Genomic DNA, 16537 nt, shown 5'->3' on the forward strand with positions numbered 1-16537 from the left:
ATAGGCATTCAAAGTAACAATACAAGTACCTTTTAAAATTTAAAACTAAAATAATGCAGACAATCCAGTTTTATTAATAGATGATGAACAGGCAAAGTAATTATAGGTAAGTAATAAAATCTTAAATATTTTTCTATTATTAGTGTCATATACACAAACTTGGGTTTAACAATTTGGATCTGACTCACACCTGCAAAGACACTGCTCATGTATGCCCCCAAACATACAGAATAAGCAGAGAACTTAGATGGTCATGTAATCATAAATGCTGGGCACAGGTGCAACTTTATTACAGAGAAAGGAAGGACAACTTAGCTAACAGTAAGACACAACCTTTTTGGTGAAAGTGGGCCACCAAGAGATTAGAAAGATCTCACTAATTCTTCTTCAGGCTACATGAACACTGAGGAAATAATAATTAGTGACCCTGTATATGTTTGTGCTCACTTGGAGCTGAAGGAGCAAGTCAACTCACTGCAAAGGTGAGTTTTGAAAGAAGACTGACAATAGTTAAGAGCCCATTCTTGTCCACTCTAGCCTCTAAATACACTATTTATAAAGCTACTGCCTCTGCCGCTGGTAAGTAATCATGCTACATTGTTCCCATATGTAGAAATTAATGGAGCAGGTGCTGGCTCCAAGCTTCACTGAAATTCAATATGAAAGGTTTTGTTTTATTTTTTTATAGCAGGGAGAACAAAGGGGTCTTGCTATGTACCAACTCAAATTCTAAATTATTACCAGGAAAAAATCCATAGCTTCTTCTATCTATGCTCATGCATATGATTTATAGTAGATTATTTTAAGATACAGAAAGTTTACTATCTCTAAGTCATTTTTCACTGTCTGGGATAACCTGTGTGATACAGTACCTGGTGAAATGTTATCAAAGGAAGTTGCTGACCTAGTAGTAGTCAGAGGGTAAACCTTGCTTAGACTAGAAGAGCCAGGCTTGAAAAAGGAAAATTCATTCATCTGTATTATTCTTTGAATAAGATCAAAGGCATATATTATCACCAACAAGTCTAGTTATTCAATTAAGGGAGCTACACTAAATCTGTGTTGTTGATCATGGATTCTATGGATAAAATTATATTGCCTGGACCAAGGGAACACTTATTTGTGTTGACGTAGAGAACAAGAAAACAGCTCTTTTTGTCTGTTTTCAGTAGCATGCCTTAGAATAAGATTACAAGAAGGAAAGGAAGTTATTTGGAACAAGATGGTCAGACAATGATTTGGGGAAAAAAATATCAACTTATATTCCTGAAATATCCAGTATGTAACTTCTATTTAACTAAACTTCTCAACAACTAAACTTAAATTATTGTACATGAAGAGAAATGGCTTGCAATGAGTGTACTTGATTTGTGTGCACATAGCCAGTTCATTGACTATTTAGTTTCACAGGTAAGCAAAGAATAGGTACTCCATACTAGTAACAGTACACATGTGTTCCTGACTTAAATAAGTTTCTCTAAAGACAGAGCCCATCAAGGAACCAGAATGTGTATATAGACGAGTATAAGAGTAATTGACTATACCAAGGATGTTTATGAAAGAGTAATGTATTAAGAAGCCAGATTATAACCACATAAACTCAAACTATTTAAAAACATGATCCAACATTACAAAGACCTGGGAATCCTTTGTTTCCAATTAGTTAACTAGTTGTGTGTATGTCCTTTCTACATTATCTTTTCTATTCTGGGATCATGTGTCTCCATTATGAAATAATGCCTAATATGATTAGGCTTTTAAGTTGTTGACCTATCCATCAGATTGAAAGTTTAATGGGGAGAGGTAAGTCATTCCAGGATTGCATGATGTCTCTTCATCTCTCATCAGGGTTCCTGGAGACTCTTGTATTTAAAGAACTTGGAAACTGATCTGATATTTAAAAAACAGTGACAGAACAAGTCTCTGAAATGCCTGGAAACTATGATATTATTTAGGAATGATACATAGGATAGTTCTAGTTCTTACCCATTGTAGGTGGTGCAACAATAAACATGGACATGTACACAGTTCTGCAGAAGAAAAATGTAGAGTCATTAAGATATATACCTACAAGTTTTATATATGGGTCATAGAACTGAAGGTCTCTATTTGTCAACAACATAAACCAGCATATAGAACTTTACAAAATCCTACCAATAATCCTTAAATCTAATACTACTTTTACCCAAATATCAGGATACAAAATAAGTACACAAAGATTAATATCCTCTTATATTCCAGTAAGCATTTTGCTTAAATATAACCTTGGAAACAATGCTTACATTCACAATATTCTCAAAAAATCTGAGAAATAAACCTCTATAATTAAAACTTTAAAACATCAAAGGGGATACTAGAAGGTAGACTCCTTGTGCTAATATATTAGTAGAATTAATACAAAAATGGATGCATTATCAAAAGCAATCCATTGACTTACTAAAATCTCCATTAAAAATTCAAATAGAACTTTTACAGAACTAAAACAATTATAAAATTCATGTAGAAGCACAAAATAACTCAAAGAGTGAAATCGATTTTATGTAGAATGAACAATGCCATAGGAATCCTAATACCAGATCTCAAATAATACTACAGAGCCACAGTAACAACATTTCTATGGCACTTGTACAAAAGCCAGACATGTAGACTAATGCAATTGAATGTATGACACAGAAATAATTTACAACTATTTAATTTCCCACAAAGGGGTCAAAATATACACTAAAAAAAAGATACTTTCTTGAACAAATAGTGTTGAAAAAGGTGGATTCTCACATGTAGAGGAATAAAACTAAATCCATATCTCTCATCCTATATAATTACATTTATTCAAATGTGTCAGAGGTCTTAATTTAAGATCTGAGTCTTCAAAACTACTAAGGAAAACACAGGTAAAATGTTTCAACTTAAGGGATAGACAATGACTCTCTGAAAAAAAGAATCTAATAATATAGAACAAAAATTTCCAATTTCCAATAATTGAAAAACAGGAGTACATGGAATTAGAAAACTTCTGCACTGCAAAACAATCAATAACCAGAATAGAGAGACAGCCTTCAGAATTGTAGAGACTCTTTCCATAAACACTCCATACATCCAAACAGGGCCTATTATCTAGACCATAAAAGAACTGCAAAAAAACAACCCCCAAAGAACAAATCGCCTAAGCAAAAACCATGCTCATGATCTCAATAGACTATTCTCAAAAGAATATAGTTTTTAAATCAATATTTTAAAATTTGTTTAACATCCTCAGCCATCAGAGAAATTCAAATAAAAACTTCTTCAAAATTCCATATCACTCTAGATAGAACAGCTATCATCACTTGGGGCTGGGTTCAGTAGTTAGGAACACTGACTGCTCATCCAGAGGACTCATCTTCATTTCCAATATCCACATGGCAGCTCACAACCTTTTGTAAACCGAATTCCAGGAGTTACAAATATATGTCCTCACCCTGCCAGCACTGTCAACACACATTTGGACAGATACATGAACAGCAAAATCCCATACACATAAAAGTATTTTTTAAAGAAATGAAATAAATGAAAAAAATGACAAGGCTTTAAAGAATGGCAACCTCTGTACACTGCTAGAGGGGGTGAAACTCATATGGCCACTATACAGCCACTATGAAAGCCAGCAGAGGTTCCTCAAAACCAAACACACACTCACACACACATACACACACACACACACACACACACACACAAGCACACACATTCAAGTACTCATACATGCACAGGCACACCCCCCACACACACACATACACACAAACCCCTGAAAACAGAGCTCTCTGATCTTAGTCATAAGTTATTTTCTACAATTCTGCTAGAAAATACCCTGACAAATTATTGTCCTTTTACATGCCTTCACAGTCTATAGGTTAAAGTTCCCAGTCCTCTAGAATGGTACATAAGACTATCCATGATAGAGTATTTTCTACTTCTCCAGCATGAGCTCTTGTTTTATACTCTTAAACAGCACAGAGCATCATTAAAGTTACCACCATCTGGTCTACCTACCTACAATCTCCCATTCCCCTCACTTTTCAAAACTCTTTAATAATTCCTCTGTATTCAACCTGACCTTATCCAGAAAGAGAACTGAACTATTTCTGAGTTTTTACAATATTTAAGTCTGTCAAGATACATAGTATCTTCAAAGCTTTATTGCAAATCCAATAATGAAATAGATTTTGGAAAGAATGGATTCTAATTTGTCTTCACATCTGAAAAATCTAGCAAAATTCCCTTGTGACATGAATGTCTATGTGAATAAATGGATAAATGCTGAGCCAAAACTAACTCAAGAATAAAGCATAGGCCAAGTTCACATCACAACATACATGACTATATAGAAACTGAAAACATTCCTTTTAACGACAGTTCTGTAGTGTATTTCTCCTTTTCTCTCTTACATTATATCTTAAGCAGCACAAAGCAGTGCCCTACAAAACTTTCTAAGTGTTCCACTGACATTGAATAATAAAAGAATGAATGGATTGCAGATCTATAACTTCCATCATCATGAGAACCGGGTATCTGAAGGTATATATGTAAGTGCTTATATTATGTATTTACCTTTAGTCTGAGAACTGAAAAAGCCAGTTCTTTATGTAGTCATAGTAGAAGATAAAGGAGTAACCAGCATACATGACTACATGGTGTGACCACTAAATACAACTTCTGATTGACTTCAAGCTGGGCAAAGTAGTCAAAGGTAAATGTGAGATGATTTTACTTTACTTCAGCGGAATATTAAAGTTTACATTTAATTCAAATTGAAGAGAAGGGAGAGGGAAAGAGGGAGACTAAATGAATGTGACCTTTTCATTGATCTTCACAAATGATTTGTCTTATTTAAATAGCCTGCACCCAAGCCTTCTATACTGATATATACCTGTTGTTTTACTGACTAGAATTTATCAGCCTATCTTTGTCATCATATTTGCAACAGGATCACTACAAATTATACTAAATTGTTTTGTTCACCACCTTGATAATAATTTGGGACATGTTTTTTTTTCTAAAATTATGTATGACAGTATTTGTATAATGTCTGACCCTCTCAATATTGCTTGGCATTTCTAATTTATTCTGATTGCACCAGAGATGCTCAGAACATTTGACTTAGGACTTGAACATTCTTGAATATTCTTTCCTCTGCCTTGGGAACTTGATCCCATCTGGTAGTTCCTGTAGCCCAGCTGGCTCTCCCCTTTTCCAGGCACCCTCTAGAGAGGCCCCCAATCTCTACCCTGCAGTTTCCTAGGAAGTGCCTAACCACCCATGTTTCACTAATGAGAACCTGTTCCCAGTAAATGAGAATGACCAGCTGTAGGCAGAGCCAAGCAGAAAGCTGAACGCTCAAAGCTTCCTACCAACTATTTCTACATTTTAAACACACTGCCATTTTGCCTTACTTCAAACACATTTCCCATTTTTATTTTGTGACTGACTAGAATATAAAACATAACTTGGGTATAAACAGCTAAAGAGAAGCAGTGAGGTACTTTATGACATAAAGAACATTGCTTAAAAACAAGACAGAGGAAATGGATTGCTGAAAAACATCACTAACTCAAATTCCAGCAGATCTGGTCAGTTTATTCAGCTTTTCAGCTTTTCGTCTCTTTTTCCATCATAGAGAACTTTGCAATAGCACAACTATATAAGGTGGGGACTAGCAACCCAAAACATCAGAAAACAAAAGCAAGTCATGAACCCAGAGGTCAAAGAAAACTTTTTTCAGTTGCAAGAAGTTCAGTTTCTGGCCTAAATCATTTAGTCATGGGACTTTGTTCTTCTGATGGACACATTCACTTTGAATCAAGGTGAAAGTGATAAGTATCAGTAAGTGCATAGGAAAAAATTAAGAAGGAATAGTGAACAAAGGATGGAAAGATAATAAATAAAATGTAAAAATAATACAGCTTTAAAAATGATGAGACTAAATAATCCATTTAACTTATGATATCAATAAGCTTGTAGCACAAAGTCATGATCATAGATGTTGGCATAGCATTTGATTACATTCAAATTCATTCCCGAATAAAAACGTATGTACTAGCCTACTATTTCTAAGGAAAAGCTATACTTTTTCCAATTTTGATAAAGAACAACAAAAAACCAAAACTTTTAATGATATTTTTATTGTTTTTATTTAAATTTTATACAATATATTTTGATTATATTCCTATTTTCTTCATCTTTTCCTAGATCCCATCTCCTCTACTCACCCAAATTCATCCTCTCTCTCTACTCTCTCTCTCTCTCTCTCTCTCTCTCTCTCTCTCTCTCTCTCTCTCTCTCTCTCTCCCTCAAAATAAAATAATTTAAAAACAACAGAAAAAACATGCCCTGAAGTATGATTGATACACCCAATAAAATTTCATTGAAGAAAATTAATTTTTCTTTTCTCATTGGGTATCAGTTGCATATTGTTCAGAGGTGGGATTTAGTATCCACTTCCCCTTCTTAGTGCTAGAATTTTGTCTTGTTTGAATATGTACAAGTCTTGTGCATGCTGCTGTCACACTCTTTGTGAATTCATATGTGTACCATCCTGCTGTATAGGGAAATCTCTGTTTCCTTGGAGACATCTACTACCTCTGGCTCTTATAATATCTCCTCCTGCCCTACTGTCCACAAGATCTATGAGCCTTGAGGATAGTGGTTGGATATGGACATCCATTTAGGGAAGTTACATTATCTAGCTCTGGAGAAGAACACCTTTTATCCACATAAACAAAAATTTTATTCCAAGGGTATATAAATAATAATGTGGAAATATACCAACAAATATATAAGATTTATTAGAGAAAGTCATAGAACACTGACATAGGGCACAAATGTATAGATAGAACAAGCGCCTGTAAAAAGTTGATTGGCCAATGGTGTGAGGCAGTAAATTGGAGGTGAGAGAAACCCTTACAGAAAGAGGAACCCTGGAATAGAGTAAGGTGGTAGAAGAGAGTTGCTCCAAACTCTGAGAAGACAGATGCATGAAACTGAAAAGAGGAAAACAGCCATGTGGTACTCATAGAATAGAATAAATGGGTTAATTAAGTTATGAGTTAATCTGAGAACAAGCTCAAGCTTATTATCTAGTCATTTATTCATATATAATTAAATCTTAGATTCATTATTTTGGGAACTGGGACATGGGTGGAAAAACCTGATGTTACACAAATGCTCATCACATAGAAAGACATATTACAGATCCAAAAACATGAATCCTATGTAGCTCTCTCTAACTCAGTCTTGAAGTGTAACAAGTTCCCATGAAAAAAAATGTCAACAAAAGTTGTTTTGGAAATAGGCAACCTTGACCTCTGTCTTATAAGGAGAATTAAAGAAGCAAGCACAATGAAACTGTCTGAAAAACAAATATAATGATAGTAAAATAATCCTAAAATAAATAAAAATATATTATCATATGGATTTATTGAAACAAGCAGTACTATCAATAACAGGCAGATTAGGGGAGAGAATCTACAAGGTTAGATAGAAAAAAAACAATGAAAATTTGAAGTGCTGCATAAAAATAAAGTTCCAAACTAAATATAGAAAAGTAATTATTTAATAAATGATATTGTCACAGTTACTATTTTTAGGACAAATTTCAACTCAATTAAAATGATTCTTTTACAATCTGAAATGTAGAAGTCTTTTTTACAAAGCAATCCAGTAAGCAGCAGTCCTCCATGTTCTCTGGATCAGTTCCTCTACCAAGTTCCTCCTCTGTATGAATACCTGTTCCGACTGTCTTAGGCGATGGACAGCGACGTCTTGTTACCATGTGACCCAGAACCAGCAAGGCCTGATGAGAATATCCCCCTCCCTGTACGCAAAGTGAGCTCTTGTCCTGTAATAGAACGGGAGGAGTGGAAGATGCCACCACATTTATCCCAGTGGAAGAAGTCTAAGAGTTATACAGTGCCACTGGATAAACAAGAGGCTGATCGAAGAGCACGTCCACCTGAACACATCAATGAAAGATTTGCCAACCTGGCTAATGCGCTAGATGCTGCTAGACGGAAGGAACAAGCCCGACTGCAGAGAAAGAGGGCTCAAATAGAAAAGGAGGAACATTAAGGAAAAGTTAGAGAAATGGCCCGGAAACACAGAAAAAGAGGAGTTGGAATCAAAACCGATGTGGAAAAAGAGGATGGAGAGGCCCTTGAAAGAGATGAAATCCATCATGGCATGTGCAAAGAGGGGCAGGATGACCAGAACCTTTCCAGAGCAGCTTCTGATAAGAGGTTAAAACTACAGACAAATGAAAATCGAGATACTAGTGAAGACGCTGCTCTTGGTGTGAACAATCCTCAAAGTTCCAATAGGCGCTCCAACCAATCCGTGGGCCTTTTGGCTGATCTAGTTCATTATCCGATAGTTCCACCATGGGAAGTCCTTAAAACCCACACAAACCGCAGCAGTCTCCAATCAACTGAAGGGAGATAAGAAGAGGACATCCATAAGAATAGGGATATTTATAAGACTGCTACATTGTAGAAATATATATATATTTTTAATATATATATATTTTTATATATATATAAGATTTTTAAGATATTTAAGGTATTTTAATAAGTATTTCAATAAACAGTATTTTAATGAATATTAAATGTATGGGGGAAGGTATATTAAGCAAATAAAAGCTGGACAGAGTCATGACATCATTTATTTTAATAAACATAGTATTTTAATGAAGAAAAAATTTTTTAAAAAAGAAGTCTTTTTTACTTTATTACTGAATATTAGAACCTATGGGGAAAAAAAGAATTGGTACAAGTCTTTAAATCAGAGTAATTACTTCTCTATTGCATGCACCACTAAATGAATAGTGAAAAGACAGACAGTACAAAGAAAATGTGTGCATTCTCTCTGGAAAATGCATGTTGGTTTTTGCCTTCCACATTAAAGACCCTATAAAAACTACAACTGATAGAAAACCAACAAAGTATTCAAATGTATTTCACTAAACCTAAAACACCAATGGAGCCTCCACATATCAAACACTGTGGGCACATTCATAGGTTGAAATAGGGAAGTTTAAGTTACACTGAAGATTTTCACCTATAAAAACAATAAGGATCTATCAATGTGATCACATATTTGATGGGTACAATATAGACAGTCCAGATTGCTAGCTGTGAAAAAGTAAAGTAGCCTCTATGGACAACAATTTACAATATCATCAAAGTGAAAAATGCACCTGCATCATTTAATCAAAGTGCTTTCATTTCTAGAGATTGTCCTGCATTGTATTTATGCACTTGGAAATTATAAATGAAAAAAAAAAAACACCTTTTCATGTCAGCATTATTTATTTGTCTTTATGTTGGTAGGTTTAGGAAGATTTTTGTTTATTTATCAAGACAAATTCTTCCCCAGGCTATCCTCAAACTCATGAGTTCTTGCCTCTGGTTCCTGAGAGATGGGTTATATATGTAGAAAACCACATCCATCCCAGCATTGCTTTTTTTTTTTAACAGAAGAGGAGTAAATATTTATTTTTGTTTTGTTTTTAATTAATTAATCAATTTTAAACTCCAAATTTTATTCCCTTTCCAGTCCACCCTCCAACTGTTCCACATCCTATATCTCCTCCCTATCCCCTGTCTTCACAAGGATGTCCCCAACCCCCACCTAACCAGACCGCTAAACTCCCTGGGGCTCCCAGTCTCTTGAGGATTCCATGCATCTTCTCTGACTTAACTCAGACCCACAGTCCTCTGCTGTATATGTGTTGGGGGCCTCATATAAGCTGGTGTATGCTGCCTGGTTGGTGGTCCAGTGTTTGAGAGAGAGAGAGAGATCTCGGGGGTCCAGGTTAATTGAGACTTCTGGTCCTCCTACAGGGTCGCCCTCCTCCTCAGCTTCTTCTAGCTTTTCCCTAATTCAACCAGAGGTGTCAGTAGCTTCTGTTCATTGGTTGTGTGCACATATCTACACCTGACTCAGCTGCTTGTTGCATCTTTTGGAGGAAAGTCATAATAGATCCCTTTTTGTGAGCATTCCATAGCCTCAGTAATAGTGTCAGACCTTGGGACCTCCCCTTGAGCTGAATCTCACTTTGGGCCTGTCACTGAAAATTCTTTTCCTCAGGCTCCTCTCCATTTCCATCCCTGTAGTTTTTTCAGACAGGAACAGACAGATAGGTCAGAATTTTGACTGTGGGATGGCAACCCCCTCCCTCACTTGATGCCCTGTCTTTTTAAGATAAAACATTAAAAAAACCTAAATATCCCTTACTGAAGGATATAGCAATATCATAAGGCTGATGTATAAGGATTCTCAATATGTATTCTTTAACAAAAATATTGCATGAAGAGTCATGAATATATGCTATTACTTGTTTAAGGATAGGAGAGTACATTATATACTTTTGTATCTTTTGTAAAGATGAGCATATTCTCAACAAGATGATGTAAAAATACCTATAAACATTTTTAGCTGCAGTGAGACAGACAGTAGAGGACAGAGCTCTAAGCTTTGCTTACTAATCCCCACCTGACAGGCTCATAAACCCTTAGAACACTGGTTCTCAACCGTCCCAATGCTGTGATCCTTTAATACAACATAAGTTCCTTCTGTTGTGCTGACTTCCAACCACAAAATTATGTTAGTTGCTACTTCATAACTGTAATGTTGCTACTATTACAAATCACAATGTAAATAACTGTGTTTTCCGATAGTCTTTGGTGACTCCTGTAAAAGGGTACCTATGACTTCCAAAAGGTTACTACTCACAGGTTGAGAACCAGTGCCCTGTAGTAAAACGAATGCCTTCCTTGTTTTTGATGAACCTGGGGTCCCAATCCATGTTAAAACTCTAGCCTAGTATTGTCCAATTGTAACTGCAATTGTAGATATTTACATCTGAATCTCAGTTTAACTTTGCAAAAGATACAAGTATGTTGTCTCAGCTTCGCTAACTACACTCCATGGTGACCACATAGAGTGGTGGATACATGCCAGATAGCAGGAACACTGAACATTTTAGCAAAAAAGATGCCATTGCACAGTGCAGTTCCAAACTCTGTAAACTGAAAGAATTTTACACAACACTATTTGAGACACAAGAGTTAACACAGAAGGGAAGGGCATCTGACCTCTTCTTTATACATGTTTATATTTATAAATGTGCTTTAAATGCTATCAAGGACAGAGATAATGAGGGAAATGCTATTAAAAGGTAACGTGCAGCCTAGGGGGGGTTGTGAAGAGATGGCCACAAGCTAGGCCTGGTGATTTTGATGAATCTGAATCCACTAACACACTCACCTGGGGCCAACAATCCAAGCTGTGAAATCACATTATTATCCATCATTATTATCCCTGAAATAGCAAACACTTCGTAGACTGTAGCCGTTTCCTGGTCCCTTTTAGCTCACTAGTTGTAATGAAACTAAACACTACTATTAGTCTAGGACACAGGTACACAAACTGCATACCCTCAGACTAGCTAACAGGCAGCCTCATCATCAAGGGTGTCCTCTTCTATATGACTCACAGATGGGGGCTGTGTTCTATTTTTATATAAGCATCGAGCATTAGCAGAGGACTCTTGAGCTAAGAAAATTGTCTGATTTCAGATCTGGTTGTTTGATTAGGTGTGTCACTCCTCAAGTTATATAGCCACTGTAATATTTTATAAAAACATGTTCATAATTCCTACTTCGCAGCTTGGGAAATATAAGCATAAGTAAGAGATTCTGAACATCAGTGTCCAGTAAGCACTGATAAAGTGTTGCCACCAAGCTTTCTTGGTGTGTGTGTGTGTGTGTGTGTATATTTTTAAAGAGGTTCATGGGGGGGCTAAAGAGATGGTCCAGTGGTTAAGAGCACTGGATTGTCTTCTTCAAGAACCAAGTTTGATTCCCAGTACACTATGGTCTGCTTATAATTATTCATAACTCCAGTTCCAGGAGACCTAGCAACCTATTCTGGCTTCTGTGAGCAGCAGGCAAGTACATGGTGTACAGACAGACATACATGCAGGTACCACCTTTTAAAAATGTTCATCTGACCTTCATGAAGTCAATATTTACTAACAGCAGAATTATTAATAGGCATTAATTTCAGATGTTTTACAATGTAGAAATCTGTGTTGCCCTAAAAAAAAAATGTCATTTTCTAGGCATGAAAAAAAAAAAAAACAAAAAACAAAAAACAAGTTGTAAAAGGTTAGGTTTGCTGATACACAGGCCTGGCACACAATATGGTCCAGGAATGTATCTGGCATAAGCAGTGGCAGTGGAAAGGCAGACAACGGACATTAAGCCAGAGAAAAACAGGATCCCCAAGCACTTTCTGTTGGTGGTTTACATGTGTAGCATTTTCAACAGATTAGTTACTTTAGGACAGAAGGCTAAGTCGCCCCCCTGCCCCCCCCATCCCCGCCGCCCTGGCCACACTCAAACATCTGTCATTTTTTAGTGACCCTAAGCTTCTCTGCCACAAGTACATATATCTATTGGGTATATCAAAACAGCCTACATACCTATCAGCAAATATTCAGATTTTTAACTAATAAGTTCATTTTTTAAAAAAATCATTCCATCTTTCTTATTATAAATCCCTCCTTTCTCTGTGTGGTGCCTTTCTTAGCAATGTTTCTTCTAATACCAGAACAGATTCTCCACTCATCACCCTGGGGCAGTCAGCTACCAAAGATAAATGGGGATGAATTTCACTGGAGACTTCAGCCTTTGTTAGAGGTTATTGCTATGCTCGTGGCTTTACAAAAGTGGTTTCTATGACTGTTAAAACTTGTTCTTAAAACCATACAATTGTGATTTTTAAAAAAAAAAAAAATGAGTTATCTGGGTGTGGTAGCACACACCTTTGATATCAGTACTCAAACAGGCAGAGGAGGGCAGATCTATGTGCTGGAGGCCAGGGCTACACAGAGAAACCCTGTCTCAAAAAACAACAACAATAAACAAACAACAACAAATGGAGTTATAACAACAGTAGGAAAGTTCAACTGAATGTTTTACCTGTGCAGCAAAGCCAAGGCTTCACTCTAATAATGAGAGCCGATTCAAAGAACTCCCCATTCTACACATTGTAACTTGTGCTCTTGAAGGTAGGAATAACATCAAGAAATAAAGTGCTATACTATATATAAGAAAAAGACGAGGGAAAACCTAACCAAAAAAAAAAAAAAGTCATAAATGAGAGTCATTCTCTGTCACCATGAACCAAATTTAGAACACTCAGGGGCACTCCCATGCTAACAAATTCACAGCAAAATCTCACTTATAAAATGCCTTAAACCCCTAAGCACAGTTGGATATTCAGTGAAGCACATTTGAATATCCACAGTGATACTGGCCCAAAGCTATTTGCTTGACTGGAATCCAAACATAGGGATTATGTAAGAAGAGTATTTCAGTTAGGGCTGCGTGTTTGTTTTCTAAGCTTCTGTGGGTTAAAAAAAGACTGTGGACAAGGAAGAAAGAGACACCTTGCATGACAATGACAGCAGATTACAAATACAATGTAATCCTAAGCAAATCATAACTTTTGAAGAACATAGGTGGTCTCTTAATGATGTCCTCACTACTGCGAGTGTTTGAACAGAGACCTTGAAATGGAAATAGCCATGGAGCTGATAAAGCTGATGCTAAAACTGCTGCAATTTTTTTTTCAAAAAAAAAAAAAAAAAAAAAAAAACAGAGAAGCCCAAAATAAGTGTCACCAGTTCCAGATGTTTCTTCCTGTTCTTAGCAACCAATGTTTCACATACCATGACTGTTAGAATGATAAACCAACTGTTCTTTAAAAGTTTTATAATTGTATCACATCTGTCTTACTAAGAACTGCTCGAAGCTCTTTGATATTGTATATGCAGCATATAACTATGTGTCCTATAATTTCCTCCAGAATGTCAAATTCTCAAGACTAACATGCAAGTGACACACAATTAAAGAAACAACAACCCTGGGAAGGACTCCGGATAGGTTTGGATGCCTTGCATTCAGTCCTGTTCTCTTAGGAATCATACTCGGATCAACATTGACACATTCATTTCTCCATAATGTCTTTTGGAAAACCGAGTCTATCTCCAACAATGAAGAGAATGTGGGAGTTGCAGGTATGGATCTGGTCCCAAGAAATAGATGAACTAATAGAAACCCATATCAAAAGCAAACCTTGCCTGAAACCAGCCTAGGCTCCATGATCCAAATGTGCTTTTCTCTTGGTAAGGTCAATTTAATGTTTTTCTGTGGTTTGCATTTCACAGAATCCCAACTAATTCAAACACGCAGTAGGGCATGTATTTGAAAGACCATGATAAAAGTAACATGATAAGAGATAAACAAGTAATAAGTAAACATACATGACTGTGAAGCACAAAATGTCTGAATGACTATGCATCCCAAGAAATCTTTTTCTTCTCTTCATAGCTCTTTTTAGAGGATTTTCTTTGTTGTTATTGTTCTCAACTGTTCAAATTTTAAAAGCTACTCCTTTGTCCTTTCCTAGAAACAGCTGAAAACATGATGCAATAACAGCTTCCACCAAAGGCATCTGTGACTGGCAAAGATTCACTGCAATAGTATTTTTTTTGTAAAGGAGAAAAGGGCACAGAATGTCAGACCATAAGGAAGAGATGTTTGGAAGATAAGATTAGCAGACAGGAGACAAGGACTATGCTCTTCCTCTCACAGCTTCTATGTCTAGAGAGAAGTGTAACTATGCAATGGGATTTGATCCACTTTGTACAATAGATCTATGTCCAACCTCAAGTAATGGTGACAAATGATTCAACCACTCCCACTCTTTATGACAGAGATACTGCTCCTATTCAAGACAGCTCTTGCTTTGGCCAATATTTTAACATAAAACTAGCTCTTTCTATGGGGAAAGTATATTCTAATGTCCAGTAGGCACACCCAGCCCCACTCTACTTGGCAGTAGAAAGTTCTAGAAAGCTTGTGTTCCATTATTGCTATGTAAGAGCCAGGGTTTATGATGCTGCTATGCATCTGAAGCCTTGATCATGGGTCAGTTCATTGGATATTCTTGAAACAAGTCAAGTGTCTAGCAATGTACAAAGGGGGAAAAAGCAAACACTAAAGTATCAGAGGCTAATCTTGCTTTGGGAGTTTTTATCAAAGTAACAACACACAAGAAAATCATGAAAAATCCAAAATGCTGATGTGAAAGAAGTTGGGGTTAATAATGGGACTTCAGATGTGTGTGTAAGAGATTTTAGAAACACATCGTGCTCAGGGCTAAGAGGCTTTAATCAGAGAGCTGTCATGCAGGAGGTGAGCTTTCCTGTAAGCTGATATCTTTGCCTATAGATTAGTAGAGCTCTCAGACATTATCACAGAAGTTTCTCCGTACTCTGGACTGCAGTTAAAATAGAAGCTCACAGCTAGTCACTGTGGACAGAATAAGTGTGGGTACGATGCTAAGCCACAAATGTGACATCTATACCATACCCACTCTACCAAGGCTCAGGGACTATCTGGAAAGAGGGGGCAAAAAATTGTAAGAGCCACAGGTTGGGGAAATACAAAGCAAAGCAATGTCTTCTGGATATCTCGTGACCACTGGACTTAATAACTCACAACAGGGTGGTTGTCTGCAGATGACTTACACAACTTCAAGCCAATCAGCCTTCCTAGAAGGAGGAGGAAGGGGCCCATACTCCCAACCCATAGCTGAGTAACTGTTGGCAGTTGGGCTCTTGGGATGAAAAGGGTATAATTTTTTTTAGAAGTACCGCCCAAGCTCCAGTGGATGTCTCCAATCCATGAGATTTTAGGAAGGAAAACTGATTTGGTGGTTTATAGGAAAAAGAAAACAAAGGGAGACATGAGATTGAGAGAAAGTTAGGAGGTGGAGCTGAGGCTTGATGGTTTTAGGGAAGGAATGGAACATGAATATAACCAAAATAAATTGAATTGTGACTAATGAAGATATGAAATTCTTAAGCAATAATTATATTTTATATATATATATATATAAATCTCTCCCCTCTATATATGTATATATGACATAGATGATATAGATATAGATATAGATATAGATATAGATATAGATATAGATATAGATATAGATATAGATATAGATATAGATATAGATATAGATATAGATATAGATGAGGCTGAAGAGATGGTTCAACAGTTAAAAAGCACTTGTTGCTCTTCAAAAGGTCCTTCATTCAGTTCCAAGCATCCACAATAGGTGGCTTACTGTAGCTTCAGAGGATCTGATACCCTCATCTGGCCTCTGCAGGAGGAAGCATACACACACAGACAATGAACACACACACACACACAGAGGTGGGGGGGAGGCAGGCAGAGAAAAAAAGAGAATCTATTTTTTCTTGGTTCCTAATGTCAGGAGAGTTTAACTGAGATGCACAGATTGACATTCGCAGAAAGACCAAGAGTCCTTTTGAACTTTTGGTTCACTGGTGTAGGCAAGATTTGTCACTTCATTTGATGTCACTAAGTATTTGTTGAAGAAGCTTCTGACAATATTCTGGCATTTGTTGCAAAGA

Source organism: Arvicanthis niloticus, chromosome 16 (genome assembly GCF_011762505.2).
Source record: "Arvicanthis niloticus isolate mArvNil1 chromosome 16, mArvNil1.pat.X, whole genome shotgun sequence".
Taxonomy (NCBI): domain Eukaryota; kingdom Metazoa; phylum Chordata; class Mammalia; order Rodentia; family Muridae; genus Arvicanthis; species Arvicanthis niloticus.